Source organism: Papio anubis, chromosome 5 (genome assembly GCF_008728515.1).
Source record: "Papio anubis isolate 15944 chromosome 5, Panubis1.0, whole genome shotgun sequence".
Lineage (NCBI taxonomy): Eukaryota > Metazoa > Chordata > Mammalia > Primates > Cercopithecidae > Papio > Papio anubis.
Genome location: NC_044980.1, coordinates 145,027,827 through 145,047,048, shown reverse-complemented (window position 1 = coordinate 145,047,048; position 19,222 = coordinate 145,027,827). Strand labels below are relative to the sequence as shown.

The following is a 19,222-nucleotide window of genomic DNA, read 5'->3' as shown; positions in this document are numbered from 1 at the left end:
ATTCTGTGCGGTCACAAAGGAATTATTAAAAGGCAAATTTCAACTTGATGTGGATCAGTACTGGACAATGAGTAGGGGCTCTAGAGTCAAACGCCTGGGTTCAAAACTCAACTCTATCACTTCCAGCTGGGTGATTTGTGGCAAGTTTATAATTTCTAATTCCAAAGACACTTGTCTATACAAAAGAAATAATTATGGCTACCTTACAGGATTATTGGTATCATCAAATGAACTAATGCAAGCAAAGTCAATAAATGTTTAATAGATAATACATGTTTACTACATAATAATTAAGATCATATCTATGGCATATACACCAAAGAAAGAGGTTTATACTCACTTATCCCAGAAAATCTAATAAGTAGATTTTGATCCTCCATATATAGTTGAAGGATAGTTTAAAAACAGAGTAAAGAAAGAAGGAACAACAAACTATTCTTCCCAGCCATAAGAGACCCTTGTAAACAATTACCAGCCCATCAAGTCCTTTCACTCAAATGGTTTCTGGAGACCAAATCAATAAGTCATGCTGAGTTGAGGGACACATGCCTCAAGCAGGAGAGAAACTGAATATGCACTATCACTACTTTTATGTAACACTGTATTTGTCCTAGCTAGTGTAATAAAGCAAGGAAATAAATAGGAAACATAAGGATAGAAAGATAAAGAAGTAAAACTGTCATTTAAATAAACAACATGACTGTATACTTATAAAATACAAAAGAATTGACAGATAAACTATTTGAGTTAATAAGTAAACTAAACATGATCATTAGAAATAAAGCCAATCTATAAAAATTAATTGTATTTCCATATGTTAGTAACACTGTAAATTGGAAAAATTAAGTTTCAAGGAGTGTAGCACTAATAATGGCATTAAAAAACACTAAGTTCCTAGGAATAAATGTGACAATAGATACAGAAAACTACAAACATCACTGACAAAAACAGAAGATAAGCTAAATAAATGAAGGTATATGTTCACGTATTAGACATATTGGCATACAATAAATATGTCAATTCTTCCCAGGCTGATCTACAAATTCCCTGTAATCCTTTTTGAAAGCACATCAGAATTTTTAAGACAAACTGACAACCTAATCCTAAAATGTATATGGGAATTTAAAGTGCCAAGGCCAGTGGAAGTAAAGAACAACAACATAGGCTACTATATTTAGAATCTATAATAAAGCTATGGCAAATTATATATATATAAAAATATATAGACATATATTTCTATACACACATACTGTATACTATATATATGTGCATACACATATGCACATACACATTTGTACTACATACACACATACACACACACACATATATATGTTATCATTATTTTATCTTTTGTTTTTCCCAGTGATATTTTATAGTTTTTCATGTAGGGGGTTAGATATCGTTTTTTATGTTTATTCCTCTGAATATGGAGGTTTTGATGCTATTGTAAATGACATACTCTTTTAATACAGAGAGCGATTTCCTTGCCCAGTATTTATGCAAGAAAATAGCAAACTGATAAATAACAATGGTGACACAGCAGTCCAGTATCATCCTGATACCAAAATCTGGTAAGGACACAATTAAAAAAAAAGAAGACTACAAGCTGATATCCCTGATGAACATAGACACAAAAATCCTCAACATAATACAAGCAAACTAAATCTAGCACCACATCAAAAAGATAATAATTCATCATGATCAAGTAGGCTTAATTCCTGGGATGCACGGATGGTTCAATACATGCAAATCAATAAATACAATTTATCCCATAAACAAAATTAAAACAAAAACCATATGATTGTTTCAACGGACACAGAAAAAGCATTCAATAAAATTCAACATCCCTTTATGATAAAAAGTCTCAACAAACTAGGCATGGAAAGAACATACCTCAAAATAATTAGAGCCATATGTGACAAACCCACAGCCAACATCACACTGAATGGAAAAAAGTTAGAAACATTTCCCGTAAAGATTAAAAGAAGACAAAGATGTCCACTCTCACTGCTTCTATTCAACATAGGAAGTCCTAGCCAGAGAAATCAAGCAAGAAAAAGAAATAAAAGGTATCTAAATAGGAAAAGAGAAAGTCAAATGATCTTTGTTCACTGATGACATGATTCTATACCAAGAAAACCCTAAAGATTCCTCTAAAAGATTCCTAGGCCTGATAAGTGACTTCAGTAAAGTTTCAAGATACAAAATCCATGTATAAAAATCAGTCGCATTTCTATATACCAACACCACGTTCAAGCTGAGACCTAAATTAAGAACATAATCTCATTTATCATGGCCACAAAAAAATAAAACAGCTAAGAATACATTTAACCAAGGAGGAGAATGATATCTACAATGAGAACTACAACACACTAATGAAAGAAATAATAGATGACACCAACAAATGAAAAAACATTCCATCCTCATGGATTTTAACAATTAATACCTTTAAAATGACCATACTTCCCAAAGTATCTACAGATTGAATGTAATTCCTATCAAATTACTAACATCAGTTTTTACAGAATTAGAAAATAACTAAAATTTACATTGAACCAAACAAAGAGCCCAAATAGCCACAGAAATCCTAAGCAAAAAAACAAAAAACAAAAACAAAAACAAAAACCTCCAGAGGCATCAGATTACCCGACTTCAAGGTATGCTACAAGACTACAGTAACTGAAAAACCATGGTACTCATACAGAAATAGACACATAGATCAAGGGAACAGAATAGAGAACCCAGAAATAAAGCCACACATCCACAACCAACAGATCTCTGACAAAGTTGTCAAAAATAAACAATGAAAGGACATTCTATTCAATAAACTTTGCTGGGAAAACTGACTAGCCATATGCAGAAGAATGAAACTGGAACCCTACCTATTACCATATATAAATATTTACTCAAGATAGATTAAAGAATTAAATGTAAGACCTCAAACTATTAAAATCCTATAAGAAAACCTAGGAAAAACTCTTCTGGATATTGGTTCTGGCCAAGAATTTACAACTAAGACTTCAGAGCAAATGCGACAAAACAAAAATCAACAAGTGGGATTTAATTAAACTACAGAGCTTCTGCACAGCAAAATAAACAATCAACAGAGTGAACAGAAAACCTACAGAATGTGGAGAAAATATTTACAAACTATGCATCTGATGGAGGACTAATATACAGAATCTATAAGACACATAAATCAACAAGGAAAAAAAAAATAAATAGCCCCATTAAAATGTGGGGAAAAGACATGAAACAGACACTTCCCAAAAGAAGACACACAAGAGGCCAAGAAATGTAATAAAAATGCTCATGATCACTAATTATCAGAGAAATGCAAATTACAACCACAATGAGATACCATCTCATACCAATCAAAGTGGCTATTATGAAACAATAAAAAAATAACATATTGGCAAGGATGCAGAGAAAAGGGAATGCTTATATACTCTTGGTGAGAATGTAAATGAGTTTAACCCCTATGGAAAATGGTACAGAGATTTCTGAAAGAGCTACAAATAAAACTGTTTAACCCAGGAGGTATCTACTAGGTATCTACCCAAAGAAAAATAAATTGTTCTATCAAAAATATACCTGCCCTTGCATGTTTATCACAGCACTATTCACGATAGCAAAATTATTGAATCAATCTAGGGCTCATCAATGGTGGACTGGATAAAGAAAATGTGGTACATATGTACCATGGAATATGACATAGCCATAAAAAGGAAGGAAATCATGTCCCTTGCAGCAACATGAATGCAGCTAGAGGCCATCACCCTAAGTGAATTGACATAGAAAGAGAAAATCAAATACTACATATTCTCACTAATAAGTGGAAGCTAAACAATGAGTACACATGGACATAAATATGAAAATAATAGACACTGGGACTCCAGAAGTGGGGGATGGAGGAAGGAGAACAAGGGCTCAAAAACTACCTATTGGGTAATCAGATAGTATTGTTAGAGTAGGTAGCTAGGCAGACAGGAGCAGGGCAGGAGAGGGCCTCCACCCAGGAATGTCAGGTGACTATCAGGTGATGGTCAGGCAGTTAATCAACTGTCTCTCTAAAATGATCATCAGTTGCAGCCAGTCCCAGGGAAAGACAGTCTTCCAATAGATAGAAAATACCTGAAGCTAGTGATCAGCAGCTTCCCAATAAGGTTTCAGGAGTTGGGTGAGTGGGTTCAAGTATGCACACTAAGAGGCAAAATGGTAGAGTTTAAATGATATATGACCTACCTCTGGGAAGTCCTGACTGGTAAGGGAAAATCATCTCAAGTGAGCATGTGTACAACTTCAGTGAACACACTGTGCGCGCAGGCCCTCCCAAGTGCTGGCAAGCCACTGCTGATGTGGATAGCCCACCCCAAGGGAAGGCTCAAGGGAGAAGAAACACAAACTCCAGAACTATGCCAATGTATAAAACCCCAAGTCAAGGTCTGGATGGGGCACTTGAATCTCTCAAGCCACCCACTTGACCCTCTTCCAAGTGGGCTTTGCTTCCCTTTGTTCTTGCTCTAAAGCTTTTTGATAAACTCTCACTCCTGTTCTCAAACTTGCCTTGGCCTCTCCCTCTGCCTTAAACCTACTTCTACCCCTCAGCTGAATTCTTTTCTTTGAGGAGGCAAGGATCAAGACCTATGCAGACCTATGCAGATTCACCCCTGGTAACACTATGTTCATTATCTAGGTGAAGGGTTCAATAGACACCCCTATTCCAGTATTATATAAGATAACCACATAATGTATCTGCACATGTACCTCTTAAATCTAAAAAAAATTTAAAATTTAAGAAGGTGTACCAATTAAATATCCATATGGGAAAAAACTTGACCTCCTACTTATAGTATACATATATATTTATATACAAAATCATTTCCTGATTTAAAATCTAAAGGTAGGAAGAAAGCTTACAGGAAAATATGAGAATATCTTCATAATTTTGAAAATGACAAAGATTTCTTAAACAGGATCAAAAGTGCTAATCATGAACAAAAAAAAATAAAAGGAATTAAGTTTAGAAACTTTAGTTTATCAAAATCTTGAGTGAAAAGGCAACCCATAGAATAAGAGACAATATGTATAATATGCATATCTGAGAAAAGACTCAGAGCCAAAATATATAAAAGTTTGATACAAATAAATAAAAGTCAATCGGAAAGGGAAGAAGGCAAAGACTTAAACAAGCACATTACAAGAGGATGTCCAAATGGCCAATATTTATGAAATGATGCTCCACCTCTTAGAGATTAAGGAAATGCATACTTAAACCACAACACGATTCTGTAGTATGCCTACCAGAATTGCTAAAAGAGAAAAAATCAGCACCAACCAGAACCCAAATGTTGGCAAGGATTCTGAATAGCAACTGGAATTCTCAAGCATTCCTGATACGAGCATATATTTGTATACTGAAAAGCATTTTGGTAGTATTTACCCTATGACTCAACAATGATATACTTAGGTATTAACCCAATAGAAATACATATATATACTAATCGAAAAACATGTAAAAAGGTGTTTATGGCAGCATTGTTTATAATAGCCCCAAATTAGAAACTATCCAAATGCCTATCAACTATAGAATTAATAAACTGTGATATAATGAAACACAAAATGGAATACAGCACTGGGAATGAACACACAACAACTACGTGTGATGATGTGGATGAATTCACAAACCTATTGTTGAACAAAAGAAGCCAAACAAAAGAAATACTTACTTTGGTATTTATATTAAACTCAAAAAGAGCTACAACTAATCTACAGTGTTAGAAATCAGAATATAAATGATCATGAGGAGGGCTTCTAGGGTATGGGTAATACATATTGTTTCTTAATTTGGGTGTTATTGGGATACACATGTTGTGAAAATTCATCAAGCTATGGACTTAAAATATTCATATTTTTCTATATGTGTGTTAGAATTCAATAAAAAAATAAGTACAAAAACCACCAAAAAGGTATCAAGTCAGGATTCCCTTTCGGTTGGGACATGAGGCACTTGAAGGGGAGCAGAAACAGACAAGACAAGAAAGATTTATTGGGCCCAGACTGACAAGTACCTCAAATGCCAGGAACAGATGTTTGGACATATTTCTCTAAACCAGGATTTGGCAAATTTTTTATCATTAAGGACTAGATGGTAAATATTTTAGGCTTTGTAGGTCATGTATTCTCTGTTGCAACTACTCAACTCTGACTTTGTAGCATGAGAGTGCCATGGCTAATATGTACATGTGGCTGTGTTCCAATAAAGCTTTATTTACAAAAACAGGAGGGCCAGACTGCTCACCACTGCTCCAGAGAGTGAGAGCCATGGAGTATTTTTGAGCATTTAGTGAAAAAATCAAAGTTGTGCTTCAGGAAAACCACTCTGACAGCAAACTCAGAATAGAGTGAAAAGAGAGAACACCACATTCAGCCGGAAAGACGTAACTGGGGCAGAAGATGATGAAGGTGCGTTGAGTGGGGAGGAGTCGATGGGGAGTGTCAGTAACTTTCCTTTTGGACTATGGGTGCCTCTGCAGCTCCTGTCTCCCCATCAAGGATGGAAGGCATTAAATCCACCCCAACCACTTACCCTGCCACATACATACACACAAAGAAAGTCATGATTATTTGGTGGGTCAGAGTCCAAAAAACTGATTGAGTTGCTCTTTCTGGAGATGGTGCTCTCAAAGAGACCCACAGACTTGATACCACTTCTTGGAGGATCTCTCTCCAGCCATGTCCACATCTCTGGATGTCTTCTTTTTTTCTGGCAGAGTAGTCAGGCCTGAGCTTTATCTAGCCTGGAAGAGCTTGAGGAGACAGTGGGAGCAGGATGCTGTCTTTCCATTGATGTCTGCTTCTTTCTTTATCAGCAGGTGGAAGTTTTCATAGTGTTGAATGGGCAGGCACCTAAGTTTGGAGGGAAAGTAGGTCATTTGGACTTCCTTCACTTTCCTCCAGGCTGCCTCTGGCCTCAACAAGAGGACACAAACACCTGGCCCAGTTTATTCTTACTTTGGAGTTTAAGTTCAAAACCAGCTAATTACAGTGTTATTTTTACTTTTCTTTTTAATACTTTAAGTTCTAGGGTACATGTGCACAACGCGCAGGTTTTTACATATGTATACATGTGCCATGTTGGTGTGTTGCACCTGTTAATTAGTCATTTACATTAGGTATTTCTCCTAATACTATCCCTCTCCCCTTCCCCCACCCCACAACAGGCCCTGGTGTGTGATGTTCCCCACCCTGTGTCCAAGTGTTCTCATTGTTCAATTCCCACCTATAAGTGAGAACATACAGTGTTTGGTTTTCTGTCCTTGTGACAGTTTGCTCAGAATGATGGTTTCCAGCTTCATCCATGTCCCCACAAAGGACATGAATTCATCCTTTTTTATGGCTGCATAGTATTCCATGCTGTATATGTGCCACATTTTCTTAATCCAGTCTATCATTGATGGACATTTGGGTTTGTTCCAAGTCTTTGCTATTGTGAGTAGTGCCGCAATAAACATACGTGTGCATGTGTCTTTATAGCAGCATGATTTATAATCCTTTGGGTATATACCCAGTAATGGCATGGCTGGGTCAAATGGTATTTATTTTTACTTTTTTTTTTTTTCAGGAAGCTTATCAAAAGAGAAATAACTGGGTAAAAGCAAGGGTTTGTATACTCCTGGGTCCTCTGGCCTTGTATCATCACATAAACTCTAACCCCTTTCTATTGCTGCCCAGTATCCCCTAGGTGCTATTACTCCACTTGCCAGGCAAGCCAGCCCTACTGGTGAGTAATAGGAAGAATAACCTGAACTAAACTTCTGGACAGTGGAGAAAATGGTTTAAGTATATACTTTCTTCAATTTCATCTTGCATCTCTTCTGGTACTCTTCCTGTTCCCCTACCGTTCCAGGCACAAATACACACATGCCATTGAATGAGTTACCATGAGAGCAGGAGAAAGGAGAGAGAACAAACCACTCCCAACATGTGAAATTTTCATACCTTCTGAAAATGAAGAAGGAAAGGCATGTGGCCTCCCACCCTGAGCCATTTTCCCAAGGCAGTTTCTTTCTAGCCCTCCACCCTCCAGGCAGATATGTTCACCTTGTTAATAATTCCACCTGCATCAAAAAACATTACCTTCATGACCGGAAAATAGCAGCCTCATTACTGAAACCACAGCCTGCAGTCAGATGGATTTTCCCAAAGGCCCCCAAACCTTTCCATTTTATTACCATGTCACTCCTCATTTTAACAAATATTAATCACAAAGATACATTTTTCTTGGGCTGTGGATTTAAGTGACCTTTTCCAAGCACTTGGTAAAGGTTGGTTCAGGTGAAAAAGAAAAAGAATGATTAAGTTTGCAAAGTTGGGTTTCTATCCTAATTTATTTATGCAGAAAGAAGGAATTGTGTGGCTTGTTGCAGATTTCAAAAGCATGTTATGGACACATTCCTTTTGTGGTTAGGATGCGGTAAAGCATACTGGATGAGGGACTGGAGTTTAAATCACCCTAGTTTCAAGCGTGGCTCCACTACTTACTAGCTGTGTGACCTTGGACAAATGAACTCAATTTTCTGACCCTCAGTTTCCCCATCTCTAAAGTGGGAATACTTCCTCCCAAAATGGCTGTAGAGCACAAATAACACTGAAGCCAGTGCCTGACTCACAGAAAGTGCTCAACAGTTCTTAGCCAGTGTTTTTGTTCTTTTCCCCTGGTTAAATGTGTCACACACACTTTATTAAAACAAGGCCTACTCACACCCTTTCTGAAAGAGCTACAAATAAAACTACTGTTTTACCCAGGAATCCCCACTACTGGGTATCTACCCAAAGAAAAATAAATTGTTCTTCAAAAATACACCTGCCCTTGCATGTTTCTCCTTCTTCTTTCCTGCTGCTTACAAAAAAAGGCCCAGTGTTTGCTCTAATGCTTTTTCTTTTTGTCTACTGTTTTTGTTTTGTTTCAAGATTCTCTGAAATCTATAAAGGGAAAAGCAAATTGTTGTCTCTATTTCTTTATTTCTGTTAGTGTTGAGTGGATTTCTCTCCCACTTTGAAGGCTTTCTGGATAGAGAAGATAAATTATTGATTAGGGTCAGAATATCCGTGGTAAGGAAGAAATTCAAAGTATGTGGCTCTCTTGTGCAAAGACTATGCTTCAATGAAGCTTGGGAACTGTTGATTGTATACTGCTCTGGGCTGTATAAATTCAACGTCACTCTCTGGCCTCCATCCCCTCTTTCGACCAGCAGCCTGAAATACACCAGAAACCTGGTCTAGGGCACAAGTGTGGATTATACGCAGAAGAAAGAAATCTTGTTAGCTTTCATGAGGATACAAGCTATTACTGTGGTCTTGAGGGTGCTGAGCTCAAAGCATTAAGTCCACAAACATACGTTAAGGATGACGAGAGGTAAAACGGTACGAGGCTCAGTGTCAGGGTACCTAAATTCTAAACCCAGGTCTGCCACCAAAGGACAGTGGGACAAAGACCAAGTCACACTCAATCTCTGCCCTCAGGTTTTTCAGTTATTAATGAAGACTTTAGATTGGATGTCCTTTGGGGCCCCTCTTGGCTCAAAGATCCCGTGTCTACGCTAGTAGAGTCAATACTTGTATAAAAGCAAAAGTATATAACCTTTGCTTTTTAGGAATTAATTAGTAAATGCAGTCTTATTATATTAAAAGGGAAGACCCTCATCCATGTTGGAAAACTTCCATCATATACCAGTTAAGTTCTTTGCTGGCAACAGACACTACTCTTAACTCTCATGAAAAAGAAGAGCTCAATGGGATGGCACGTGGTAGTGTTTGGAATTGGAGGATGAGTTAGAGTTTTATGAATGTCATGGACTTATGAAGTCAGGAAAGAAGAGTCTGGAGTTGTCCATAGAAGGAATTCATGAACGTTTTTTCTCAAACAGGCTTGTAATAACTCTGTTCTAACTTCTTGCTTTTCAACTTGACTACAGCAAGAGTGTTCCCATCATGCGTTAAGCTTTAGAGGAGAACATGGAAGGAGAACATGGCTGGTCTGGCTTGGGCCACCTGTCCTCTCCTGTGGTAGAGGAGTGAAGGGTCCTATGACTGGCAACCCCTCCAGAGACACATAGAGAGAAGGGCGGATCTCTAGAGGCTGACAAAAGAGAGTTCCTACACAGCCTGATGACAGATGAGGAAATTTACCTTCCACCAAGAAGGCATGGCCACTGAGGGTTTTGTCCTCCAGTTACCAGAAAAGGGAAAATATTTGACATGTTAAGCTTGAAACAGGTTATCACTGTCATGCTATAAGCAGGTTTTCTTGGATAGTTTTTCTAAGGAGAGCATCTACCCCAGGCCATGCCCTCTGTTTGGCCCTTGACTTTCAAACTTCTGAGAAACAGGCATTATTAGCTTCTTCTTTATGAGCAGAAACCAAGGCTTAGTGAGGCTGAGCTGTCCAAGGCTACATAACAAGCACAAAGTAAAGTGGGATGGGATCCCACATTTGGCTCCAAAGTCTGACCCTATTCACTGTATTCTGTGCTGATAGGGTAGGGGAGCAGAAATGTTTTCCAACCTCTGATGAGGAAAGACCTGGAATCCTGAGGGCTGGGATGCAAATTTTTGTGTGGGTCTTTCTCAGGCAGAATACTCCTTCCAAAGAGGAGAGCCTGTAGGCAGAGAAAGAATTTCAGAGAGGAGGGAGGAGATTTAAGCCCTCATCCTTTATGAAACATTGTTCATCCCTCTTTGGTTGCTTTCACCAATGCTTTGGAAGTTCATAGCCTTTGATAAATAAAAAGAAGACAACTATGATTTTTAAACTTTAAAATTGGAGAGAGAGAAAAAATGCAATAATCTTTCGATCTTCTCCAGTGCTACTCTTTAAGGTTAATTTATGTTCCATAAGGAACTAGATTGAATAAGAAAAAAAATAAATCTGAAACCCATCTCAAAAAGCTGGAAGTTATACATTCCTTCTCCTGAAAGGTAGTTTCTATTTCTGCTTGATTCCTATGAGGTAAAGATGAATAACCTCGAGGTTTCCTTTTCTCAAATATGGTATTTAGCCTTCCACACATGGCTTTTGATTGAATCTGTGATTTGTCTCTCATTGACTTGAGCCCCAGAAAACACCACTGCAGTGACAGGCCTCCTGTGCTTTTCCAACTGGTAGACTAAATAATCCAAATTTCCTCTCTCAGATTAAAAAAAAAAAAAAAAAAAATCTTAAGACCACAGAGCACAAGGGAGTTTTTTCAAAGTCACCATCAGGAATAAAGGGTCTTATAATATTAAAACAAACACACACACAGATATCTGTGTGGGTATGTGTATATTCCTCAGTTTAGAGTCTGACCCACTGGTACAGTGGCTGTCAGAACCACTGAGTAGTGAGAGCTTGTGAAGCCACATCCAGGCCCAGGAGGAACACCTTCTATGATTGATTGCTAATTTCTGCTATGGTCACAGACATGGGAGTGATAGAATGTTTGTAAGACTGGGCACACCTGTAACCCCAGCACTTTGCAGGGCTGAGGCAGGCAGATTAAGTTGAGGACAGGAACTTGAGACCAGCCTGGCCAACATGGCGAAACCCCATCTCTACTAAAAATACAAAAAATTAACTGGGTGTGGTGGTGCATACCTGTAGTCTCAGCTACTTGGGAGGCTGAGGAATGAGAATCACTTGCACCTGGGAGGCGGAGGTTGCAGTGAGCCAAGATTGCACCACTACTCTCCCACCTGGGCAACAGAGCAAGATTCTGTCTCAAAAAAAAAAAAAGAATATGTTTCTAGTATTTGTTAACTAATATAGCAAGATTCGGATTCAAAATATATAATACGAAAGTCTAAAATCTATTAAAGGGAGATGAGAGAGAAAATGGCAGAAAAGTAGACCTGCTCATACTGTTACAGAAAAGACCCATAACTGTCCCTTTTCCTACAGTAACAGCTTTTTTGCCTTATGATATTGTTTAACTGTGACCCCACCCAAAATCTCATCTTGAATTGTAATCCCCATGTGTTGAAGAAGGGACCTCATGGGAGGTGATTAGATCACGGGGGCGGTTCCTCCATGCTGTTCTCATGATAGTGAGTTCTCATGAGATCTGATGGTTTTATAAGGGGATTTTCCCCACTTTGCTCTACATTTCTCTCTCCTGCCACCATGTGAAGAAGATGTGTTTGCTTCCCCTTCTGCCACAATTTTAAGTTTCCTGAGGCCTCCCCAGCCATGTGGAACTGTGAGTTAATTAAACCTCTTTCCTTTATAAATTACCTACTCTCGGTTATTTCTTCATAGGAGCTGGAGAATGGACTAATACATCCTACCACTCCACTACTCCTGTCCTTTAAGTCTTTAGAGCTTTGAGGAACTTCTAAAATCCTGAGAGGAGAGTGATTGCTTAAGTTCTTTCTGTTAGCTGGACATTTACCAGTGCACACCTTAATTATCAGCTAGCACTTTAATTAGCCGCTAACACAGTTGTTCTCAAACTCTGCTGCATGTTACAATCACCTGGGGAACTTTTAGCTCTCTCAATACTCAGGCTACATCCTAATTAAATCAGAATGGCTGGGGAATGGAGTCAGGCATGGGTACTTTTTAAAGATCCTCAGGCAATTTCAATGTGCAGCTAAGTTTGGGAACCATTGATTTAAGATCTAAACAAGCAGTAGAGATGCTGCCCAGAAACCCAGAAGTAACAAATGGGTGGGAGCACTAGAACCAAAGTTCTGGTTTGTACTCTGGTACCCAATTCTGGAGGAGTCAATGAAAGGCCCTCATCTGAATACCTCTAAAGATTCCTAAGCACATATTTAAGAAAGCAGCACTTGTGTAGTAAAAAGTCACTGACTTAAAAGACATGGGAGAGACTTCAATTATAAACAGATATACACAGCTTCAGATAGATTCATGAATGACAAGTGAGCTTGTTATTAGAATCATGAAATGTCAAAGCTAGGACAAGTGCAAGATACCATCAAATCCAACCCATTCATCTCATAAATGAGGAAACTGAAACCCAGAGAGAGAAAAGTGCTTATGGTCACTCACTAAATTAATGGAGGCTCTAGAACTTTATACTAGGTCTTCACATCCATGTCTCACTATTGAATTCACTGTTCCACATTGTCACTCTGCTTTTTCTTTAGTACCTAACATGTCCAAAATGGAACTAGTTATTCCCATACCCCAAACCCAGTCTTCTCCAACTACCAAGGGTCTTGCTCAAATTTGTAGTGGTCATCACTGATTTATCCATGCCCCTTCCTCCCTACAGTCAACCCATCAGCAAGTCTTTTAGTGTCTGCCTCAAAATATACCATCCATCTGTCCACATCTTACCATCTTTATTGTCATCATTCCTATTCAAAGCCACTCAACTCTTGCTTGAATCATTGTTACAGCCTCTTAACTGGGCTCCTGTCTTTCCTCTCTGCTCCCATGCTCCACACAGGAGCTCCATTTGTATCCTTAAAACACAAATCAGATTATGGAGCTCCCTTGCTTAGAAAATATTTCAAAGGGTTCCTACTGCACTTAAAATTCAAACTACTTCTTGGGGCCTATAGGCGCTGGAGGGTTTGGGTTCTGTCTCTCTCACACCTCAGCTAAGAACACTCCCCACCTACTAAGCTTCAGTGACACTGTTTTCCTTCCATTCTTAAAATCTTCTTAATTCTCTCCAGCACCAGCTCTTCTGCCTATGATGTTTCCTGCCTGAAATGCTGAAATGCTGCCCTCTCCCTACCCTGACTCCTTTTGCTTGGCTGGCTCTTTCCCAGTCTTCAGAACTCAGGTTAAAGGGCTCTTCTCTTTCACTGAGGGCCCTAAGTTAGGTATCTCTCTATTAAGCCTCATTTTGGCCCCACTTTAGCTCCTTTATAACATTTAATAACACCTGTAATTATTTCATGTATATATATGTTCTTAATTATTCTCTTCTGCTAGAATATGAGCTCCACAAAGGCAGGGGGGAAAAACGTGTTTATTTATTGTTATATTTATTCCTGGCATCTAAGAGAATACCTGTTCATTGGAGAAAGGGAAGGGAGAAAAAGAAGGAAAGGGAAGGGAAGGGAAGGGGAAAGGGAAGGGAGGGGAAGGGAGAGGGAAAGGGAGGGAAGGGAAGGGGAAAGGAAAGGGAGGGGAGGGGGAGGGAAGCAGAGATGAGGGGAGGGAAATGATATTATCATGACTTAAGTTGTCTTCTTGGAATCTTCCAGACAGTGCTGGATAAATGGCCAAACTAGAACTAGAACCCAGGTCTCCTGATAGCAGTACTAATGTTCTTTACTCATATTATGCCACTGCTTTAATGAATTAAGGACAGCTTGGACACTCAGAATCTCTTGGTGCCCCCAAGGAGGTAGACACCTGGCATGACAAAATTCTGACTTTATTTATTTATTTAGAGATGCAATTTCACTCTGTTGTCCATGGTGGAGTGCAGTGGCATGATCTCATCTCACTGCAACCTCTGTCTCCTGGGTTCAAGCGATTCTCGTGCCTCAGCCTCCTGAGTAGCCGGGATTACAGGTGTGTGCCACCACACCCAGCTAATTTTTTTTTTTTTTTTAGTAGAGACAGGGTTTCACCATGTTAGACAGGCTAGCCTCAAACTCCTGACCTCAACTGATCTGCCCACCTCAGCCTCCCAAAGTTCTGGGATTACAAGTATGAGCCACTGCACCCAGCCACAACTCTAACTTTTTAAATCAAAGTGGCTATGAAGCATTTTAGCAGCTCTGACTAGAGCTTTGGCTATAGCACGCGATAAATGCGGAAGTACTTGCTCTTGTTTCAGTTCTGGCTCTGCCATTTCTTGTGTGATCTCCCTGAGCCTCAAGTTCCTCATATGTCAAATGGGGATAATAAGCCCATACTGGCTATCACTAGAACAGCAGTGAAGGATAAATGAGATCTTGAGTAAAAAGAATATTTGGAGACCTCACAGTATTGTCTGCATCCATCAGAACAATTGCTATTGTTGCTAATACTATCAGTTTTATGATGTAGAAAACATTCTGCTCTCCTCCTAGCCCCAGCATTTCTTCTTTGTGTAATCATAATGATTATGATGAGAATAAAGAGGAGGAGGAAGAAGAAGGAGGAGAATGGGAGGGGCCATTGGTCAGGGAGGAGAAGGGGGAAGGATAGTCACCACTTACTGGTTACCTTCTATATACCAGAGTCTTTACAGGTAGTAATTCTAATCTTCACCAACTCCCTATGAGGTATTATAATTCCCATTTTATAGGTGAGAAAAACCAAAGCTCAGAGGTAGGTTACGTAAACTTCCTCACACACACAGTAAGTAAATAGCAAGCTGGGATTCAGATGCAAGTCCATGTAACTCCAAAGCCCCTGTTTTTTTGACTATGCCATGTTATCTTCCTGAATTAATAGGAAAAGTATCCGGGCAGGAGTAAAAAGTAAAATCAAGCCACATCAATACTCAGGCTGCAGCTACATTTATGGTTGGCTACTGATTGCTGAATTTACCACCAAAGTGGCTATAAAAAATCATTTTAGACAAAGAACAGTGGGAGAAGTGATCATGTTTGCAAATGGTCCACCGATCTGGCCATGTTTATACAAACTTTTTTTTCACTGTGGTAAAATATACACAACACAAAATTTACCACTTTAACCATTTTAAGGTGTACCATTATATGATATTAGTACATTTAGAATGTTGTGCAACCATCACTACTATCTAGTTCTAAAATTTTCACCACCTCAAAAAGAGACCCCATAGTATCCATTAATCAGTTACTTCCCAGCATCCCCACCCTACTCCCAGGCAACCACTAATCTTCTGTCTCTATGAATTTATGCAATCTCTCTTAGTTCCTTCTTGTTCAATGTACTAGGATAAGACCCCTGAAGGATTGCTGTTTCAGAAAACAGCAGCTCCCTTGCTCGTCAAGGTTCTGCTACAGCATGCTCACCTGGCTCCCCAGGGGCCACCTGCTAAATACCTAACTCAAGGGTACAAGAGCTGGTGAAGAGTCAGCTCCTTCCCTCAAGGGAGCCATTATGCCAGCAATTGAAGATACCTAAGAACATCAATGCCCATTAGAAGCTGTCCAGATCTCTGCAGACAAGCCAATATTTCAGGAACACAGGTGGGCAGGACTGCAGGGGAACAGTGGAACAAGCAAAGACTTTGCAGTTAGCTGAAGTTGTGTCTTGAAACATCCATAAGTTAGTTATGTGACTTTAACCAAGTCACTCTACCTTCCTGAGCCTCTGTTGGCAAAATTGTATAAACTGATATGGTAAAACTTAACTGGTGAGGGCTTGGGGGGAAGTTAAAGGGAGATTAAACGAGGCACTTAACATGGGTTTACTCTTACTTTAATTATTGGATATCTGTCAATTCAAGAAGAAGTTATATCTACTGCACATGATCTGAAAATTAAATGATAAAGACCTGTCTTTATCATGTGGGAAAACAGACAGGCATTATATTGCTTCTACTGAAATGAAAAACAAATCTAGTAAGTTGTAGGTCAAATCTTGGTGTCATTCCTCTCTGTGGACACAGGTCCAGCGTCTGAAACCAGGGTCCCCTGACCAGCACTTAACTCCTTAAAGGCTTCCATTTACCTTTGTTTATATTGAAGAAAAATAATATTAAATATTAGCATTGCTATTACTACCACTTTCAATCTACACTATTTTATGTGGTGGAGAAAATAAATTATTAAAAACAAACCATGATGTAGACACTGTGCTAGGTTTAGTTCAAGAGTTATTTTTTACGTGCTACGCACCGTTCTGGGTACTGAGGTGAAAAGATCAATAAAACAAGAATAACGTAAGCAGACAGTCTTGATTCCAAATCCCCTCTACACTAACCAAATGACTTTGAACAAGAGTTACTTCATCAAAGCTCGATTTGCTCCTCTATATAATAGAGATAATATTTCTAACTTCACAGGTGATTTTGAGGACGAAGTGAGATAATCTATATAAAGTATTTGGCACAGTGCACCAAGTAAGCACTCAATGTGGGCTATTAACATTATAGCATAATTTTTAATAAGGAGCAAAGACACTAATATACAAAGATGAGCTCTGTTGGGCAAAAATCTCTGGGAGCCTGAGTTCAGGATCATATTCTGGAGGAGGTGATATCTTCTAGGATGAATATAAATTAGCGAGATGGAGAGGGAAGGTCATTCCAAGAGGAGCGAACAGCATAAGCAGATCAAGGAGGGCACGGAGCAGCGCCCTGAGTGACAGGAGTGATAAGCAGCATGGAGGGAGGGAGTGAGAGGTAGGGAAAGTGGAACCAGATGAGGGTGGGTTCTGGGCTCCAGGGCCTACACTAAGATTTGGCTGATATCCTGAGGGCAGTGAGGGACCACTCAAAGGTTTTAAGCAGGGAAGCAACATGCTCTGCTCTGCCTTTTAGAAAGGTCCTTCTGGCAGTTGGACACAGGGTGAATTTAAGAATAAGAATTCAGGAAGCAGGGAGACCAATTAGGAAGCTGTGGGAATAGTTCAGATGAGAGGTGATGGCAAACTGAACTAAGTGAATGGGAGCAGAGACAAAGAGGGAAAATACTATAATGAAAATATTTAAAGATGATTCTAAAAGATGTGGAGACTGATTCGATTAGACGTTGAGGAAGAGGTTTCCTGGAGGTTTCCGACCAGGTGTCTAAATGTACCATGGGGCCCTTCACTTTGATAGGAAACATTGGAGGTGGAGAAGGTTTCAGGAGAGGACAAAGAGTTCTCTTTGTCAAATAAGGGGCTTCACGTGTTGGGGGTGACTGATCCTGAGATGTGTCATTCAGATTCACCATCAGGAATGATGTCCTCTGCTATTCGTTCATTTAGAGCAGGGGTCCCCAACCCCCGGGTCACAGACCAGTACCAGTCCATGGCCTGTTAGGAACCGGTGCACAGAGGAGGTGAGTGACAGGTGAGCAAGTGTTACTGCCTGAGCTCATGCAAGGGATCTAGTGCTCCTTATGAGAATCTAACTCAGTGCAGCTCTGAGTGATCAGTTGAGATGGAACAGTTCTTGGGGGATCTCCAAAACCATCTGCCCCACCAGCTTTCATTCCCCTCCTTTCCTGCAGGTCAGTGGATCCTGAGAACTTGTCATTCTCACAATAACCCATCCCGCTAATCTCCCCTGCAGTCACCGGATGGAGAGAATTGTCTCAGCTAAAGAAATGTGTCTCACTGCCATCCGGTGACTGCAGGGGATAAAGGCTCCCTCATTCAGGCCAACTCAGAGCAGCTCTGAGGGGTCAGTTCAGCTGCACAGTTCTTGGGGGGTCTGCATCTCCCTTTGCCCCACCTGCTTTCATTTCTTTCCTTTCCCAGATGTGGATCCTGAGAGCTTTCATGCTGAAATAAGCCTTCCTGCTAATCTCCCCTGCAGAGTCTGCTGTCTGAGCAACACAACCTGTGGCACAGCCAGCAGCTGTGGAAAGAGTGTAAGATAAGGAGAACTGGCTCTGTTTAACAGGTAGGAGACTGAGGATCAGTTGGGAATTGGGCTCTAGGGCAGCTGGGTAAAGATGGCCTGGAATAAGCATCCTCATACACTCTATGTGGCAACCTCCTTCCTCTTTGCTGTACCTTTAAGCAGGGGTCTCAAGCATGGCTGCACTTGAAAATCAGCCAAGGAGATTTTAAGTACTGTAAACTAAAAAAAAATCCTAAGCCCTCTACCTGACTGAACAGACCCCCTATTGGCCAAGGAGACCCCAGAAAGAAAACTTAAAAATGGAGTTTCTAGCCATGATGGGACAGGAGGTCAGATACATCTCATTGTATCCCTTCCCTTTTGTAGTTTAGCTATCCCTTCCCTTTTGTGGTTTAACATTAATGTTAAAATAGAGATCATAAGACTGAGAGAATGGACTCTTTATGGCAATAAGGTTTGGAGTTATAAAGAAGGCCTAAGGCCGTATCAGACAAGGATTTCATTATGCACCTCTACAGTTAAAAAGAATAAACTATGTTCTAACTGCCACAAGGAATTTTTTTTTCTTTAGCAACCAAACAAGCACTGGTCTCCCAATAAGCAATATTAAAACAATTGTCACTCACTGCCAGATGCTGACTATCTGCCCCTCCTGTTCCACAAGCCATAGCCATACCTTTGATTGTAAATGAGGCTGACTTCAGTAACTTTCTCCTGATAAGAAGGCCACTCACTGACATGGACTGGTTCTGGCCATTTTATAG

At 39.7% G+C, this 19,222-nt stretch overlaps 1 long non-coding RNA gene across 1 annotated transcript in view; it reads right to left on the bottom strand.

Annotated features, from left to right (window-relative positions):
- Positions 1-6,250: 6,250 nt before the first annotated feature.
- The window catches only part of LOC103885511, a 60,265-nt gene continuing 47,293 nt past the window's right edge, over positions 6,251-19,222 (bottom strand). The window contains exon 4 of the long non-coding RNA XR_001903862.2: positions 6,251-6,909. This is a non-coding gene — a long non-coding RNA (uncharacterized LOC103885511). The remainder of the gene's footprint in view (positions 6,910-19,222) is intronic.